The sequence below is a fragment of the Myotis yumanensis genome, unplaced genomic scaffold (assembly GCF_028538775.1).
Source record: "Myotis yumanensis isolate MYYU_CA2020_CCGP unplaced genomic scaffold, mMyoYum1.0.hap1 SCAF_6, whole genome shotgun sequence".
NCBI classification, from domain to species: Eukaryota; Metazoa; Chordata; class Mammalia; order Chiroptera; family Vespertilionidae; genus Myotis; species Myotis yumanensis.
The window spans coordinates 34,039,862-34,054,880 of NW_027223757.1; the positions used below are offsets into that span (position 1 = coordinate 34,039,862).

The 15,019-nt window shown below is 43.9% G+C and overlaps 1 long non-coding RNA gene across 2 annotated transcripts; it reads left to right on the top strand.

The window, feature by feature from the left end:
* Nucleotides 1-5,679: 5,679 nt before the first annotated feature.
* On the top strand, nucleotides 5,680-13,264 carry LOC139013078 (uncharacterized). 2 transcript variants are annotated; one of them, XR_011471928.1, is made up of 4 exons: nucleotides 5,680-5,858; nucleotides 12,427-12,552; nucleotides 12,711-12,924; nucleotides 13,114-13,264. It is a non-coding gene; the product is annotated as an uncharacterized lncRNA (long non-coding RNA). The 2 variants fall into 2 exon arrangements; XR_011471927.1 differs by having other exon boundaries at nucleotides 12,732-12,924.
* The last annotated feature ends 1,755 nt before the right edge of the window (nucleotides 13,265-15,019 follow it).

A 15,019-nucleotide genomic window follows, 5' to 3' on the forward strand; every position in this document is an offset into this window, starting at 1 on the left:
CACTGTATGTGTGCATCTTAGCGAAAATAACTGTTTTCAAGTTTGAACAGGAGAAAATGGAAAAAAATATTGTCCTTTAGGATAAGAACCATATATTATTCATTTCTTTGTCCTCTGTTGTGCTTCAGGGAGTGCTTGGGACATACAAAGTTATTTTTTAAGTGTTTGTTGGATAGAACTTTGATGTGCCGTGATGTTTTTGTTTTCCTTTAAAAAAGGCAGGACTAAAACCCAGCTGGAGTACTAGACTCCCTACCTTTTCTGTTATATCATCAGACATATTTATCAATATTGGTCAGTCTATATAACTAAATGAGTGTCCTCAAAATTCACAACTGAATTCCATCATGTGTCTGTTTAACTAAAGGCTGACTTCAGAAACCCCAAGTATGTCCAACTCTACTGAGGAAGGAAGAAAGTATATGCCCTAGGTTATAAAATTGATAGCTATGCAGGGGAACCACCCATAAAATGTCAACTAGAAAGATAAGAATAAAGTGGCCAAAATCTTCTCTACAACTTTTCATAGAATATGTTAGCACGGGCTAATGAAAAAAAATTCTGATTTAAATCCAGCAAACATTTATTGAGCATCTATTATGATAGATAATGTGCAAGTTATAGTCCTATATAATATCTGGCTTGACCTTTACAATAGCAGCAATGCATCTATCCTAAAGTAGAAGTGTTGAATTAGAACACTAAATAAAATAATATGCTAACTTAAAGAGGGTTCATGTTAATGCTGAATGGAGTAAGTTATGCAACAAGCAGGAATATTTAGAATTCTCTACTGATTGCCCATTAACTGTTAGGAATTTGACAGCTATCTTAAAGGCAAAATGGATTGAACGCCCAGGCATCTGCAATATAAGCTCTAACTTTGGGCTCATAGTTTGCTCAGTGGTTCTCACACAGTGTTTATAAGATTCACCGTGCAGGGCTGTGTACACAAAATCATGTTTATATGGATATTTTTTATTGATTGATTGATTTTTGAGAGAGAGAGGGAAGGGGGGAGATCGGGGAGAGAGAGAGAGAGAGAGAGAGAGAGAGAGAGGAGAGAGAGAGAGAAAAAACCATCAATTTGTTGTTCCACTTATGCGTTCACTGGTTTATTCTTTTATTTTCTTTAAATATATATTTTTATTGATTTCAGTGAGGGAGAGGGAGAGATAGAAACATCAATGATGAGAGAGAATCATTGATCAACTGCCTCCGGCATAGGATCGAGCCTGCCACCCAGGTATATGCCCTTGACCGGAATCGAACCCAGAACCCTTTAGTCCACAGGCCGACACTCTACCCACTGAGTCAAATCGGCTAGGGCAAAAATGGGAATATTAATCATTCACCCTCCTCCCTAGTGCCAGCCAGCCTGAACTAATGCCCTCTTTATGACTCATACTTTCCTTCTGCCTGGCTGACTCCTCAGCATCATCCTTCAAGGTTCAATTTAGGATTCCCTCTTCTGAGAAAACGAGTCTTCCCTGCTGCTCCCCACCGCCCCCTGCAGTTGGGGTGAGGAGCCGCTCCTGGGAGTTCTCCCAGTGCTTAAGCTTCCATCTGGCCAGTCAGCTACCCTCATCTGTTTCCTTAGGGTCCCCTCACTCGGCCTAAACCTCTTAAAGGCAAAGAAGGTGTCTACTTTACTTCTGTGCCTTATTATCACTTGTAAGAGTTTGAAAATTTTTGTTGAATAGAAGCAAATAGAAAGACATCTCTTTATGACTTCAAATAAGAGCAGATGCAAACCTAGTGCCTGAGACATAGTAGGCACTCAGTAGTCGTCTTTCTCTTCACTCCTCCAACCCCAGGCAGTGCCCTGACACTGTCCCATAGTGGAGAAGTGACTTCAGTGGCATCTGCTGAGGGTGACCTTTCCTGTAGGAAAGGATGGGATTCAGACGGGAAACATACATTTTTGGAATAGTTTCAACTTGAATTAGTTTTAAGAGGATATAGGCTCATCAATGAGGACATTTTATAGAGTGATAAATGATGACCTCACTTCCTTGGAACATTTATAGTAAGTTAGCTTGCACATTAATTAGGTGATAATTGAGTTTTGGTATGGTCTGAGACTCAATATTAACACATTATTGAAAAATGATCATTACAAATTATAGCAATAATAGATATTGAAATCCACCATGAACATTATGAAGCCCATCAAATTCAAAGCAAAGACAAATTTTAAAGCGCAAATTCAGTTCTAGAGGAAGTTAAACTTTACTCACTGAAATTATTTAAATATAAAATATGGGGTACAGATTTGATCAAGAGGTATAGACTATTTTGGCCACTAGAGGGAGCTCATACTTTAAAAAATATTTGGAGCAACTGCACTGTCCCAAGAATGGCCACTGTGGGTTTAAAAATTACTAATGATGTTGCCCTAAAAAATGAAAAAAAATAACAATAAATTTTGAAGGCTCCCCCCCCCCACTTTTTTAACATCCCAGAGGGTTGGGTAAATGAAAAAAATGTAAATCAATATGAATACATTAAAATTGGCTAGAAATGTTCAAAAGAGTAATCTCTGGTCACACATATTTATAGCTATGGATTTAATTTAGTTCCCCTTAACCCCCAGAACATAAAGTATATTTTAAAGGTGCTTTATTTTAAAAATCACATTCCTTCAAAAGTAAGAGTTGTGGAACTATTTATTTTGTTTTCATTTATTCAAGAAATGAGAGAATTGATATCATAATTGTATCATTACGTGTATGTGATACAAGTGATGTTTCAGTTATCAACCCTGCAATGTCCCTACAGGCTACTCTCCTGACACCATTTTCACTGCCACAGGCCCGGGTGAAGGGTTGGCTGTTCTCCCCTGGATTGTCATGGTAACTTTCTTTTGGTCTCTCCACCTTCACTGACTACCCTGTCTGGTGTCTACCAAATGCAACTGACTTCATACATCACTCTCAGACTAATTTTCTTAGAACTTAGTTTTTATCACACCACTACTCTGCTCAGAAAACTTTAGTAGCTCCTTGCTTCTGCAAAACAGAGCCACGAACAGCCACTTGGCATCAGGGTCCAAGTCAATACCACCGCCTCTTCAGGCCCACCAGCTCTGCTGGAACCATTCTCTTTTCTGGATTCTCATGGCAGTTTTTCTGTACTGATCTTTATTTTATAATTGCTTGGGAGCATGTCTTATATCACCGCCAGGAAGAATTTCCTTAAAGGAATGAGTTCTTGCTCAGACAGCAGAGAGGAAGCTTTGCCTCAGTGAATATAAAATGTTGAAGACCTGCTTAAAAAGATCGTATTTGGGAAGCATTCTGAGGTAGGATTCATAAGCCCTGGCGTTCTGGTTATCTACTGCGGCATAACAAGCGATCTCAAACTTCGTGGCTTAAGTAACAATTTATTATTATCTTTCAAGATTCTGAGGGTCGACTAAGCTCAGTGGGGCGGTTCTTGCTTAGTCCCAAAGGCAGTTGCGGGCAGAAGGTGGCTGGGCTGGAGTCATCTGAATGCTCCACCACGCTGGACATCCAACACGGCGTCCTCATGCTCATCCTGCCCAGGCTAGGCTGGCGGAGGTCTCTGGGGGCTGGTCCAGCGCTTTGCATTCTCTAGGAGGCTCCTCCATGTGACTAGCTTGGACTTCCTCAAGCATGGTCGTCTCAGGTTAGACTTCTTATGTGGTGGCTGACTTTCCCCAGAATGGACATTATCAAAACCCCGGTAGAAGTGGTGAGGCTTTTTGTGAGTTAATCTGGAAAATCACAGGGATTACTTCCTCCCCAGGGCCAGCCCAGCTTCAGTGTGGGAGGGGCAGTACCACAAAAGATCAGGATACTGTGAGAGGGCCGTCTTTGGAGCCCAGCTACCTCACCTGCTAACATTTCCAACATGGAAAACACCTTCATTTGAAGAGTGGAAGATAGATGCTCAAGATCAGGGGTCCTCAAACTACGGCCCGTGGGCCACATGCAAATAAAAATATTTTATTAGTTCCCGTTTTGTTTTTTTACTTCAAAATAAGATATGTGCAGTGTGCATAGGAATTTGTTCATAGTTTTTTTTTTTAAACTATAGACCGGCCCTCCAACGGTCTGAGGGACAGTGAACTGGCCCCCTGTTTAAAAAGTTTGAGGACTTTTAAAGTCCCCTGCTCAAGATAGACCAATCAGAAGAACTGGAAAAGACCCAGGGACAAAAACAAAAAGGGATCAGTCAATTATTGCTTAATGCAGTCACAAATCCTTTTATTGATTTCAGAGAGGGAGAACAAGGGAGAGAACTATTAATGATGAGAGAGAATCATTGATCGGCTGCCTCCTGCACACCCCACACTGGGGATGGAGCCTGCAACCCAGGCATGTGCCCTGACCACAATGGAACTGTGACCTCCTGGTTCACAGGTCGACGCTCAACCGCTGTGCCCGGCCAGCTGGGCGCCACAAATCTTTTTAAACACTTCTGGGCAAGCGGTGGGGTCTATGTTGCCCTCTCCCCGTCCCTGAAACAGGGCACGCTTTTCTGACTGTTTGATCCGATAGAGAATAGCAATAGTGATGCTATGGCCGAGAGGGCGGGGATATTTCTGCCTCACTTACTGGACTACTTGCTTTTGAAACCATCCGTTTCTAAATAAGCAGCCTGACTTCCTTAGGCCGCCATGCTGTGAGGAAGCCCAAATTAGGCCATGTGGGGTATTGAATAGACACTGTCACTCATTTGTTGTCCTCATTTGGGTGTCATACGGGTGGGGGCTGGGAATTCCTGGCCTCCTGGCTCTGGAGAGATGTCTGAACTCTCGGAGGCTTCACCGAGGGCCACGGAGTCAGTTGGGGGCTCTGGCAGGCCAGGTTTTGTAGCCCCGAGGACCCTTTTAAAACAAGAGTGAAGGCCGGATTAAGACTTGGGGTGGTCAAGCATAAAGTCATAGCAGGTCGGAGACAGCATATCCATCCAGGACTGTAGACTTTCCGCGTGTTCACTCCCAGCTCAGGCTCAGGGCCCAGTGCCCTGTTCTTTCCTTTGGCTCGGCCTTTACAGCTTTTCCTCTTCCTGTAAATCTCACTTACAGGTCAAAGACTTGAGACGGGCCACAGAAGTGTGAAAAGCCTGGGTGGGAAAGGTGTTGGCACGTTTGGCTACAGCGCGATGGGAGGGAGCCAGGCGCAGGGCCCGCACTGGGCTTCCGTGCTCTGCCCTCCGCGTCTCCGCAGCGAGTGGAACATTCTTAGGGGGAACAGCGTCCACTGACTTCATTGCAAGAAACCAGCAGCATCCAGTTGCCTTTGAGAAGGAAGGAGGCGGCACTGAGACGCGACAGAGAGAAAGAGAGGAGCCGCAGTCCCCCTCGCAGACGCCCCAGTGGGGCCTCGGCGCCCGGGGACAAAGGCGCCGGCGGGGAGGGGCGCTACCCTCCGCCGCGGCCGCTGTCGGAAGAGAGAGCCTGGGGGTGGGGGGGGGGGGGGCTGATTCTCTTCTCCAACAGCCCTCGGGTCCCTCTCTCTGAAACAGCTGGTGCGGAGGCCCCTGGCCTGGGGGGCGTGGTGGGGGGGGCGCCCGGGGAGCAGAAGGCAGGTCTGCGCTTGTCAGGGGGCAGCCGGCGGCCCTGGGAGCCCTCGGTGCGGGGGAGAGACCCGGCCAGGCCATTCCCAGGCTTCCCGACTCTCTAGGAACGGCGAGGAGGCACTGCCTTGGCCAGCTTCCTGCCATTCAGCCGGGAGCCGGGCCCGGGGAGGGCTCGCGCTGGGAAAACAAATGCGCGAGGGAAGGACCAGGAGGAGGAAGTGGCAGCTAGGACGCTCCAAAGGGACCGCGGCTAAGCCACGGCCAACGCTGCAGAGCAGGAAGCGGAGCACAAACAGGATCTGAGCGAGGTCATTTGTTTGGGAGAGGAGGGAGGGAGGAGGAGGAGGGGAGGAGGAAGAGGAGGGGGCAGCGTGAACGCTGGCGGGTCAGAGCCTTCAGGCCCGGGTCGTCCTGCCCGGGCGGGCGCGCTGCAGAGCAAAGCCTGGCGCTCCAGCCTGGGCTGCAGGCCCGCGGGCTGTCAGGGCGATGAGAAACTCCACCTCCCGCCCAGGGCCAGACCCACCCCCAGGTATCTTCCTGGGGAGCTGGGGGGGGGGAAGGGGGCGGGGGGAGGGAGGGGGGTAGTGAGAGTCCCCGAGAGAACTTTTGTGATCTAGATGCTCAGTATATTCGTGCAAATTCTTAAATGTTTTGGGTAAGTTTCCTTTTTGTGAAAATGCCAGTCTCTGAACAGATGGTACTGGATTTGGGGAGTAACTTCTTCAGTCCACTTCTACTTTATGAACTTTATTGTTTTAAAATTGTATTAAAGCATAGTTAGCATGCAGTATGATTAGTATTGATTTCAGATGTGCGACATAGCGACTCAACAGACATCTGTGTATCCTACTGCTCACCACACCAAGTGCAGTAACCGTCTGCCACTGTGCAGTTGCCACACTATTACTGACGGTTCCTCTTCACCTTTCCTCCCAGCCCTCCACACCCCTCGCCCCTGGCAAACGTCACTTTGTTTTTTTGTTTCTATGAGTCTGTTTTTGTTTTGTTTTGTTTGCTCATTTGTTTTAATTTTTTTAAATCCCACATATCAATGAAATGATGTGGTATTTGTCTTTCTCTGTCAGACTTATTTCACGTAGCATTAATAATCCTCTAGGCCACTGATTTTCAACCTGTGTGCCACAAGAATTTTTAAAACATGCAATACCTGACTATTCAGTCAAGGGCACTGACCTCTTCCCTTAGACCAGTGGTTCTCAACCTTCCTAATGCCGTGACCCTTTAATACAGTTCCTCATGTTGTGGTGACCCCCAACCATAAAATTATTTTCGATGCTACTTCATAACTGTAATTTTGCTACTGTTATGAATCGTAATGTAAATATCTGATATGCAGGATGTATTTTCATTGTTACAAATTGAACATAATTAAAGCATAGTGATTAATCACAAAAACAATACGTAATTATATGTTTTCCGATGGTCTTAGATGACCCCTGGGAAAGGGTCATTTGACCCCCAAAGGGGTCGCGACCCACAGGTTGAGAACTGCTGCCTTAGAATGTCAAATAAAATAATGACAACAGCCAACACAACAAGAGCCATCCAGTGTGAATGAATGATAATTATACCTTTTTTGGGTCAGGTCAGCAAAAAATATATTTTTTGGTGTGCCGCAGAATTTTAATAATTTGTTTGTGTGCTGTGAGATGAAAAAGGTTGAAAACCGCTGCTTTACCATCCTTGTTGTCACAAATGGCAAGATTTCGTTCTTTTTTATTGCTGAGTAATATTTCATTGTATCTACTTTATAAATTTTAATAGCCAGCTTTCTGCATGATGCTATTTTGGCTGAAAAATGGATAACAGAACTTTCTCATGAACTATTTGCTCAACATCTGGCTTCTTTAGAGACAATTTCAGGCGCTTTAGGGTGTGAAAGGATATCAGTGTGACCTTATCACATGTTATTCAGTGCCAAAAGACTGAGTTGAGGTATTAGAAAGAACGAAGAAAAAATAACATGCCTGGCCAGCGTAGCTCAGTGGTTGAGCATTGACCTATGAACTAGGAGGTCATGGTTCGATTCCCGGTCAGGGCACATGCCCAGGTTGCGGGCTCGATCCCCTGTGCTGGTGTGCAGGAGGCAGCCGCTCAGTGATTCTTTCTCATCAATAATGTTTCTATCTCTCTGTCCCTCTTCTTTCCTCTCTGAAATAAATAAAAATATTTATATATATAAAAAAAGAAAGATAAAATAGCGTGGAACCAGAATCCAAAAAGGTGTATAACTCAGTTTTTTAAGAAATGGGACTACTTCACTCCTGGGTGGTATTTCTCATTGTTTCACAAAAAAAAGGTCACTTTTTTTTTTTTTTTTTTTTTTTACTTAACTCATTCTGTTCATGTTTCCCAGAACCCCATTGTAAGCAGAACTCATTAACCAAAAACTGGGGGCTTGTTGTTATTTTTTAAATCAGAGCATTTAAAAAATAACAACAAACAAATAAACATGAACACAGACAGCAGTGTGGTGATTGCAGGGGGTGGAGGAGGGTGGACCGACATGGAGGAGGGTATAGGGGGGATAAATGGTGATGGACGGAGACCTGACTTGGGGTGGTGAACACACAGTACAGTGTAGAGATGATGTGTTGTAGACTTGTGCATTGGCATGAAACCTGTATAATGTTGTTAACCAGTGTAATCCCAACAAATTCCATAAAAAGAAAAAAAAAAACACCTCTTCCAAGGACTTTTTAAGTGGACTCAGCTGCTAATTACTCCGAAACTCTCTGCTCTGTGGCTGTGACAAGTCACACCCACCCCATTCAGCTCAGTGTCACTATGTGGCCCTGGAAGGGACAGTGGGAACACCTTCACTGTGCCCCAGTGGGCCTTGGACGGCGGAGCAAAGGGAAGGGGCAGATGGCCAAGTTAAACAGGCAGTTTTGCATTTCAGGGAATTTACAGGCTGCTTCCGGGTCTAAATAAGATGCAACACAATGCCTTCTCTGCAGGCTCCCTGCACACTCCACAGTGTGGGTCCGGCCTGGGCCAGTCTTTCTTAACATTTTCCTTCACACTTTTTTCCCCCACTGGATACTCTAACTTGAATTTCTTTTCTGGAAACAGTCACCTGGCAAGGATTAGCTCTAGATATCACTAGGGAGTCACTAGACACAGCTGGATTCTTACACTGGTAGAAAAGTGTCTTTTAAATGGTATGTCCTGAAATGATTCATGCGGAATTCAGTGAACTATTTGTGGTAGAAGCCTTTGTTGCATAGCTGTTGGTCAAGGCAGGGCTTTTTCAAAGTGTTAGAAATTACAACTGACATTTAAGACAATATAAGATCTCTCATTTATAAAATGGAAATAAATATACATGTATATATAATATAGATACACATACTAAGAAAGATGCAGCTCTAATGTGTCAAATGTGACTGCATTTCTCTCTCCAAAAAATGATAAAATATTTCTCTTACTCTCCTGTAATTCTTCTATTTTAATTTGTGTGCTTGAAGCAGAAAGTAGTCTAGGAAGATTGTAACTATTGCCCAGTGGTTGGCTCACAGGAAGCTGTGTAGGGAAGAATTAATTGTTGTAATTATTTAAGTACAACAATTGCAGCAATAACAACAAGTGCCTATACTTGACTTCCCTGGCATTTCATAGTATGTGCATTTAAGTTCTCATAAGGACTGACACTGTGTCTTCTAGTCCCCTCTGTGGCAAATGGTCTGGACTGAGCCTCCAACCCCGGACTGACTCTCCATCTGTGCTCAGCTAACAGTGATATGTTCTAATGTTGGAGGAAACATAGCTTCATTGAACTTAGACAGTGTATGGTGGTCTCCAATTTAGTGCCAATTGAGGGGAATGTTAGGATCAATTTTGACTCTATGATTTCTTTTTTTTAAAATATATTTTTATTGATTTTTTACAGAGAGGAAGGAAGAGGGATAGAGAGTTAGAAACATCGATGAGAGAGAAACATCGATCAGCTGCCTCCTGCACACCCCCTACTGGGGATGCACCCGCAACCAAGGTACATGCCCTTGACTGGAATCGAACCTGGGACCCTTCAGTCCGAAGGCCGATGCTCTATCCACTGAGCCAAACCAGTCAGGGCTTGACTCTATGATTTCTATCACACATGCATACCTGGATACAGATGATGTCCTGAGTGCTACTAACAGGAACTTAGTTCCAGTAGGACATGTTTGCATGTACTTCCAGAAACTCCACTGGTATGAGGGCTCAGTGAGTTCTGGGAGAGGCATTTGTTGACTTATATCAGGAGACAAAGGCTCATCTCTCCATTTCCTGATAAATGTCCAAACCTGTAGAGAATTTTTATGAGTCATTTAAGCCAAACATATGCCGGGGAGCAAGATCTCAGAAGCTCCCAAGATGAACTATTTTGCAGCTCCCTTTATGCCTTTGAAATTAAAGAGAGAACATAAGGAGGGTTACATGGAAAGTAGGGTGGGATTAGATGGCAGGATAGTTAAGAAGATTTTGTGCTCTCTTGAGGGTGGTTACTTAAAGCTGTGTTAACCTAGATGAACAGAAACAATGGAAAGGGCTTGCTTAAGGCAGAAATAAGCCTTTCAGTAAAGAAGTTATATGCCTGAGGTATGACTACCCACCATGGCCTGCCCAGTTAGGAATTTATGATCAGATCACCCTATGAGGTTACTTTCTTTTCTTTTTTTTTAATCTTTAAATTCTTTATTAGTTAAGGAATTACAAATATGTCCTCATTCCCCCCCACCACCACCATTAACCCCCATCCTCCCCTCCCTGACTCATGCTCTCATCCCCCTGTTGTCCATGTCCATTGGTTTGGCTTATATGCATGCATACAAGTCCGGTTACTTTCCATAGAACCCTTTTTTTTTGTCCACATAATTTATCCCAAAGAAGCACTGGAAAATATGGAAGTCTGTATGCACAAGACTATTAATTGGAGCACTATTTGTTTATTAAAAACAATTCAAATGTCAGTGAAAAGGAGGCATCAACTATGGTCATAGCTACACAGTGGAATATCATAAAACTGTAAAAAGAAGAGTAACATCTCTACATACTTCCATGAGATCTCCAGGATATAGTGTTAATGAATTAAACAACCTACCCATCTATTATCTATCTATATATCTATCTATCTATCACCAATTATCCATCTATCTCTAAACTCCTAGTTTTATACCCTGAAGAGACCTAGAAACAAGGATCCCATTAGGAATGAGCGTTCCTAACACACAGATTATGCTCTCCTAAGAACGAGGGCTTTTTATAGAAACACCTGGATCCAGGTCTGCATCAAGAAATGCTCAAGATTTCCCTGACCAGTGTTCTGGATGGTTAGAGCATTGGCCTGCACACCAAAGGGTCTTGGATTTGATTCCTGGTCAAGGGCACATACCTGGGTTACAGGTTCAATACCCGGCCCCCATTAGGGTGCCTGTGGGAGGCAACAAATCAATGTGAAAAAATATCCTTGGGTGAGGATATTAACAAAGAATATCCTTGGGTGAGGATTAACAAAAAACAACCAACAAACAAATAAAAAAGAAATGCTCAAGATGAACCTTAAACATCTAGTCAGACCTGAAAACAAGAACACTATTAACAACTATGATTATGCCAAAAGTAGTCAGGAGCACACTTGCAAGGGTTTCCATTTGACTATCAACGAAAATAATAGCTGCAGTAAACTGAAGCTCATCAACTATATTTAAATCTGTGAGTTCATAATTGTTAGGGTCGCCGAAAGAGGTACATACGAGGCCAAAAGAGGTAAAGAATTATAAACTTATTAGGTCATCTGGAAAACCAGATGGGCTGAGCCCCAAAATGGCACCAGCCCCCAGGGATGGGGAGTCAGAGATTTTAAAGGACTCTAGACAAGATTTTTTTTTTCGATGGAGAATTCCCTGGGTGGGTCCGGATCTTGGGCAAGTCTGAAGGGGAAAGATAATGGTCTCAGTAAGTGGAATGTGGTCTTAGCGAAAGGGAGTGTCAGTTGTAAAGTGGTCTAAAGGTCAGTCCACAGGGGAGAGGGTACCGATTCACTTATTTGATCAGACCTAACAATACTGAGTATCAAAAGAGAAGTTCCCTGGGAAGTGAGGTCAGTATGATGACAAATCCCAAGGCAGGTAAGGGACAGCCCAGGTGGTTAAGGGCAACGGTGTGAGCATATGAATGACCCCAGGCAGCAAAGCAGGGGTCCAAGATCAACGTTGGCGCACCAGCAACTGGCATAGGAGGCCTCCAGGAGAGTGAGCACGCCATGCTGGGTCCTGGCCAGGGCACAGGAGGCCAAGAAGGTCACAGTGGGGTCGGGGTGCAGCGAGGACTGATGGAGAAGGAAGACCACAGGTGGCTCTCACCATGACATTCACCTCCATGTTATTTTGTTCCTGATGCTGTGACTTGGGCATTGATGAGTATTTGTTCCTGATGAGCATTAACACCAAGGCAATTGAAGTCAGTTACCCTGAGAATCTCATATTATTGTAGAAAAATCTAAGCACAGAATTTTTTCTTTTTCTTTTTTCCTTTTTTTTTTTGGTTAATCCTCACCCAAGGATATTTTTTCCATTGATCTGTTAGAGAGAATGGAAGAGAAAGGGAAAGACAGAGAAAAACATTGATGTGAGAGAATCACATCAATTGGTTGCCTCCTGCACGTGTCCTGACCAGGGCCCGGGCTGGGGAGGAGCCTGCAACCAAGGTACGTGCTCTTGACCAGAATCAAACCTGGGACCCTTTGGTCTGCAGGCTGATTCTCTATCCACTGAGCCAAACTGGCTAGGGCTAACCACAGAGTTTTATTATTAAAATCAATTGGTTTTATTATAAACCATAAAAGGTTTTCTGCTCCTTTATTTCAAGCAGAAAATTTGCCTGAAAACCAAGCTCATCTTGCTGGGATTCCTTCCTGAGAAGCAGTTTTCCCCTCTCCACTGAAACTCTCCACAGTCCACCAATGATTCCTCTTCACTTCTGCTCCTCAAGAGCTAGGTGAGTGACTCAGCTGTTTGGCTTTCATTGTAGATACTATCAGTCCTTCCGTGGGGGTCTGTTTGAGCAGGGACGGGGCTGAGCTTGCTTGGTTCCCAAGGCCTGATGCTTTTCCTGACTGAGGTGTTATGATTGGATTTATGTTTTTATGACTGCAGGCTTGTTTCCTGGTTTTTCAGATTTAAAGAAGCTATTTGAAATAATATACTTCCTTCTTCTTTGTGATTGAACCTATGGTGGTAATAAAACAAAAAAATAAAGAACAGCTGTGCAGAGATGTGACCATGACTCCATAATTTCCAGTTAACTTTGAACAACAACAAAAGGCTAAAATGCAAGAAAATTAAAATCTTCCTTGGAGCAAAGATTCTGGTCAGCTTCACCCCTAACCCTTGCAGTGTCCATGATGTCCTATATTTGGGAGAGAACAGTGTTCACAGAGCTTAAACCTGGAGACCCAGGAGCTGGGAGAAGCGTTTGGTAGGGTTCCCTGTTAGCTGACTGGTCTCATTTTTGAGAACTCTGAAGCCCATCATCTCCCCTTCTTCTTCCTTTCTCCAGGTATACACCTCCTGGCTCCTAATGAAAGTCATCTCTTCTGGAGCAAGCCTCACCTCAGGACGAAAGCAGAAAAAAGTTGAACACTGACTTAAGGAAAGTGTATAGATTCCTATCTTATGTAAAGTGCATGAAGACAAACATTTTTATTATTTTAAATAAATACTCAATTCAATCTGTATATAGTGGAGTGCCTTATTATAATGGTACCCGAGTCCTTAAAATAAGGTCTGGAACGCCATTCTGGCCTGCATGTTTGATTCTGTGAAAGGCGTTTGAAAACTGAAATTCTGGCTCACTTCCCTGCTGAACTTGCATGGTTATACATGATCTTCTGACATTGAGCAGGGCCAGTGTCTGATATATGTAAATGGCTTGTATTTACACAAGGGCTGAGAAGATTGCTGAAATGGTTGTACTCTGAGAGAGCTTTATGACAAAGATGAGTTATGAGGAGTGTTTGATGAAGAAAAAGGACATTCAGGTGGAGAGGCCGGTGGTGGTGATGGTGGTGGTGGTGGATGCAGGTGTGGAGGGTTGTAGAGGAGCGGCATTGTAAGAATAGGTGTCAAGTGACAGAGAAGGGTAAGTGGAATTCCAGTCTCATCAATGTCGTTAGGCGAAGGGGTGCCGTGGAAGTGGCTAGCCTCAAACTCATGATCAGGAGCTGTCATTTAAAGCAGTGGGGAATCAGCTACGTGGACCTGGGGAATGAGTGGTACTTGTTGGTAAGTTGCTGAGGAAGGGACGATGTCATTGGAAAAGACATGAGAGTGAGCATTCTTGGCCTCTAAAAGTGGATCTGGAGGGAAGGAGTCTAGAAAAAGCCGAGGCACCTACAGTGGGAGCCAAAGGGCCATGGCTGGAGTCAGGTCATAGCAAGGGAAGGGTTGAAAGTATTTTATGTGGGGCAAGAATTACTGTGAGAGTCTCACCTCCAGGGTTAGAGATGAGGCAAAGAAATATTTAGGTTCAAGGGAAACCTAATCCCAAATCAGGAAAATGGGAGGAAAGTCATGCCACGGGTGCCAGCGGAGGAAGTGGGAGGAAGGGATTGCTGTGGTAAAAAAAATCATCTCTGGATGTGGAATGTGACGTGTAACGACTTTTTGAGAAGTAAACGTTAGCAGAAAGTTGTAGTGCATAAAACATTTTGTCGATGTCTAAAGACCATGTGTAAATTTCATGTAGATGATATAAAAGACTTTTCAGGAGGCTGTTTATTTTGGTGTTTACCTTACTAACAGCAGTTTGGCTCACAAACATGCCTGTTAGCAGCTGCTGGTTTCTTTCAGAGAACCAGTTTCTTGGCCCTGGGAAGACTCACTTGGAGAATTGCAAGGCCTTTAATGTGAGGGCACAAGGGGCAAAAAGTAGATGAAACTGGGAAAGCAGGGAGATTAAAACAGAGGGAGTGAATGCACCATTGAGACTTAGATTTTCCTCAACGAGAACTGGAGAATAACTGATGCTCTTTCAAGACAGGGAATCACATGGGCAAATGTACATGTTAGAGAAACCCAACAAGCAGCAGACAGTGGAGGAGACCATACAAGTGAGACCGCAGCCTAGAAGGGAAGTATTTAAAGAATAACCAGAAATCTCATTTGCTAGAAAATATTAATTATGAGGCTGCCTAAATGGGAACAGCTGGACAACGTGGGCTAAGTCCGCATGATTTTTAGACTTAAATGAGCTAGGATATTTATGTATGGCTAGAATACTGAGGGTCATACGACAGCCAGGGGTTAATTTGCTCCAGAAATTGCAAAGCAGAAAGCAAATAAGCACTTGAATGAATAGAACTTTAAATGAAGAAGGGGTAAGAATGTAATGGCGCGACCTGCGGAGACGACCACCAGTCACTCAGATCAAAATTTAGGAGCCTTTATTTAAGCTGGCCAGTGAC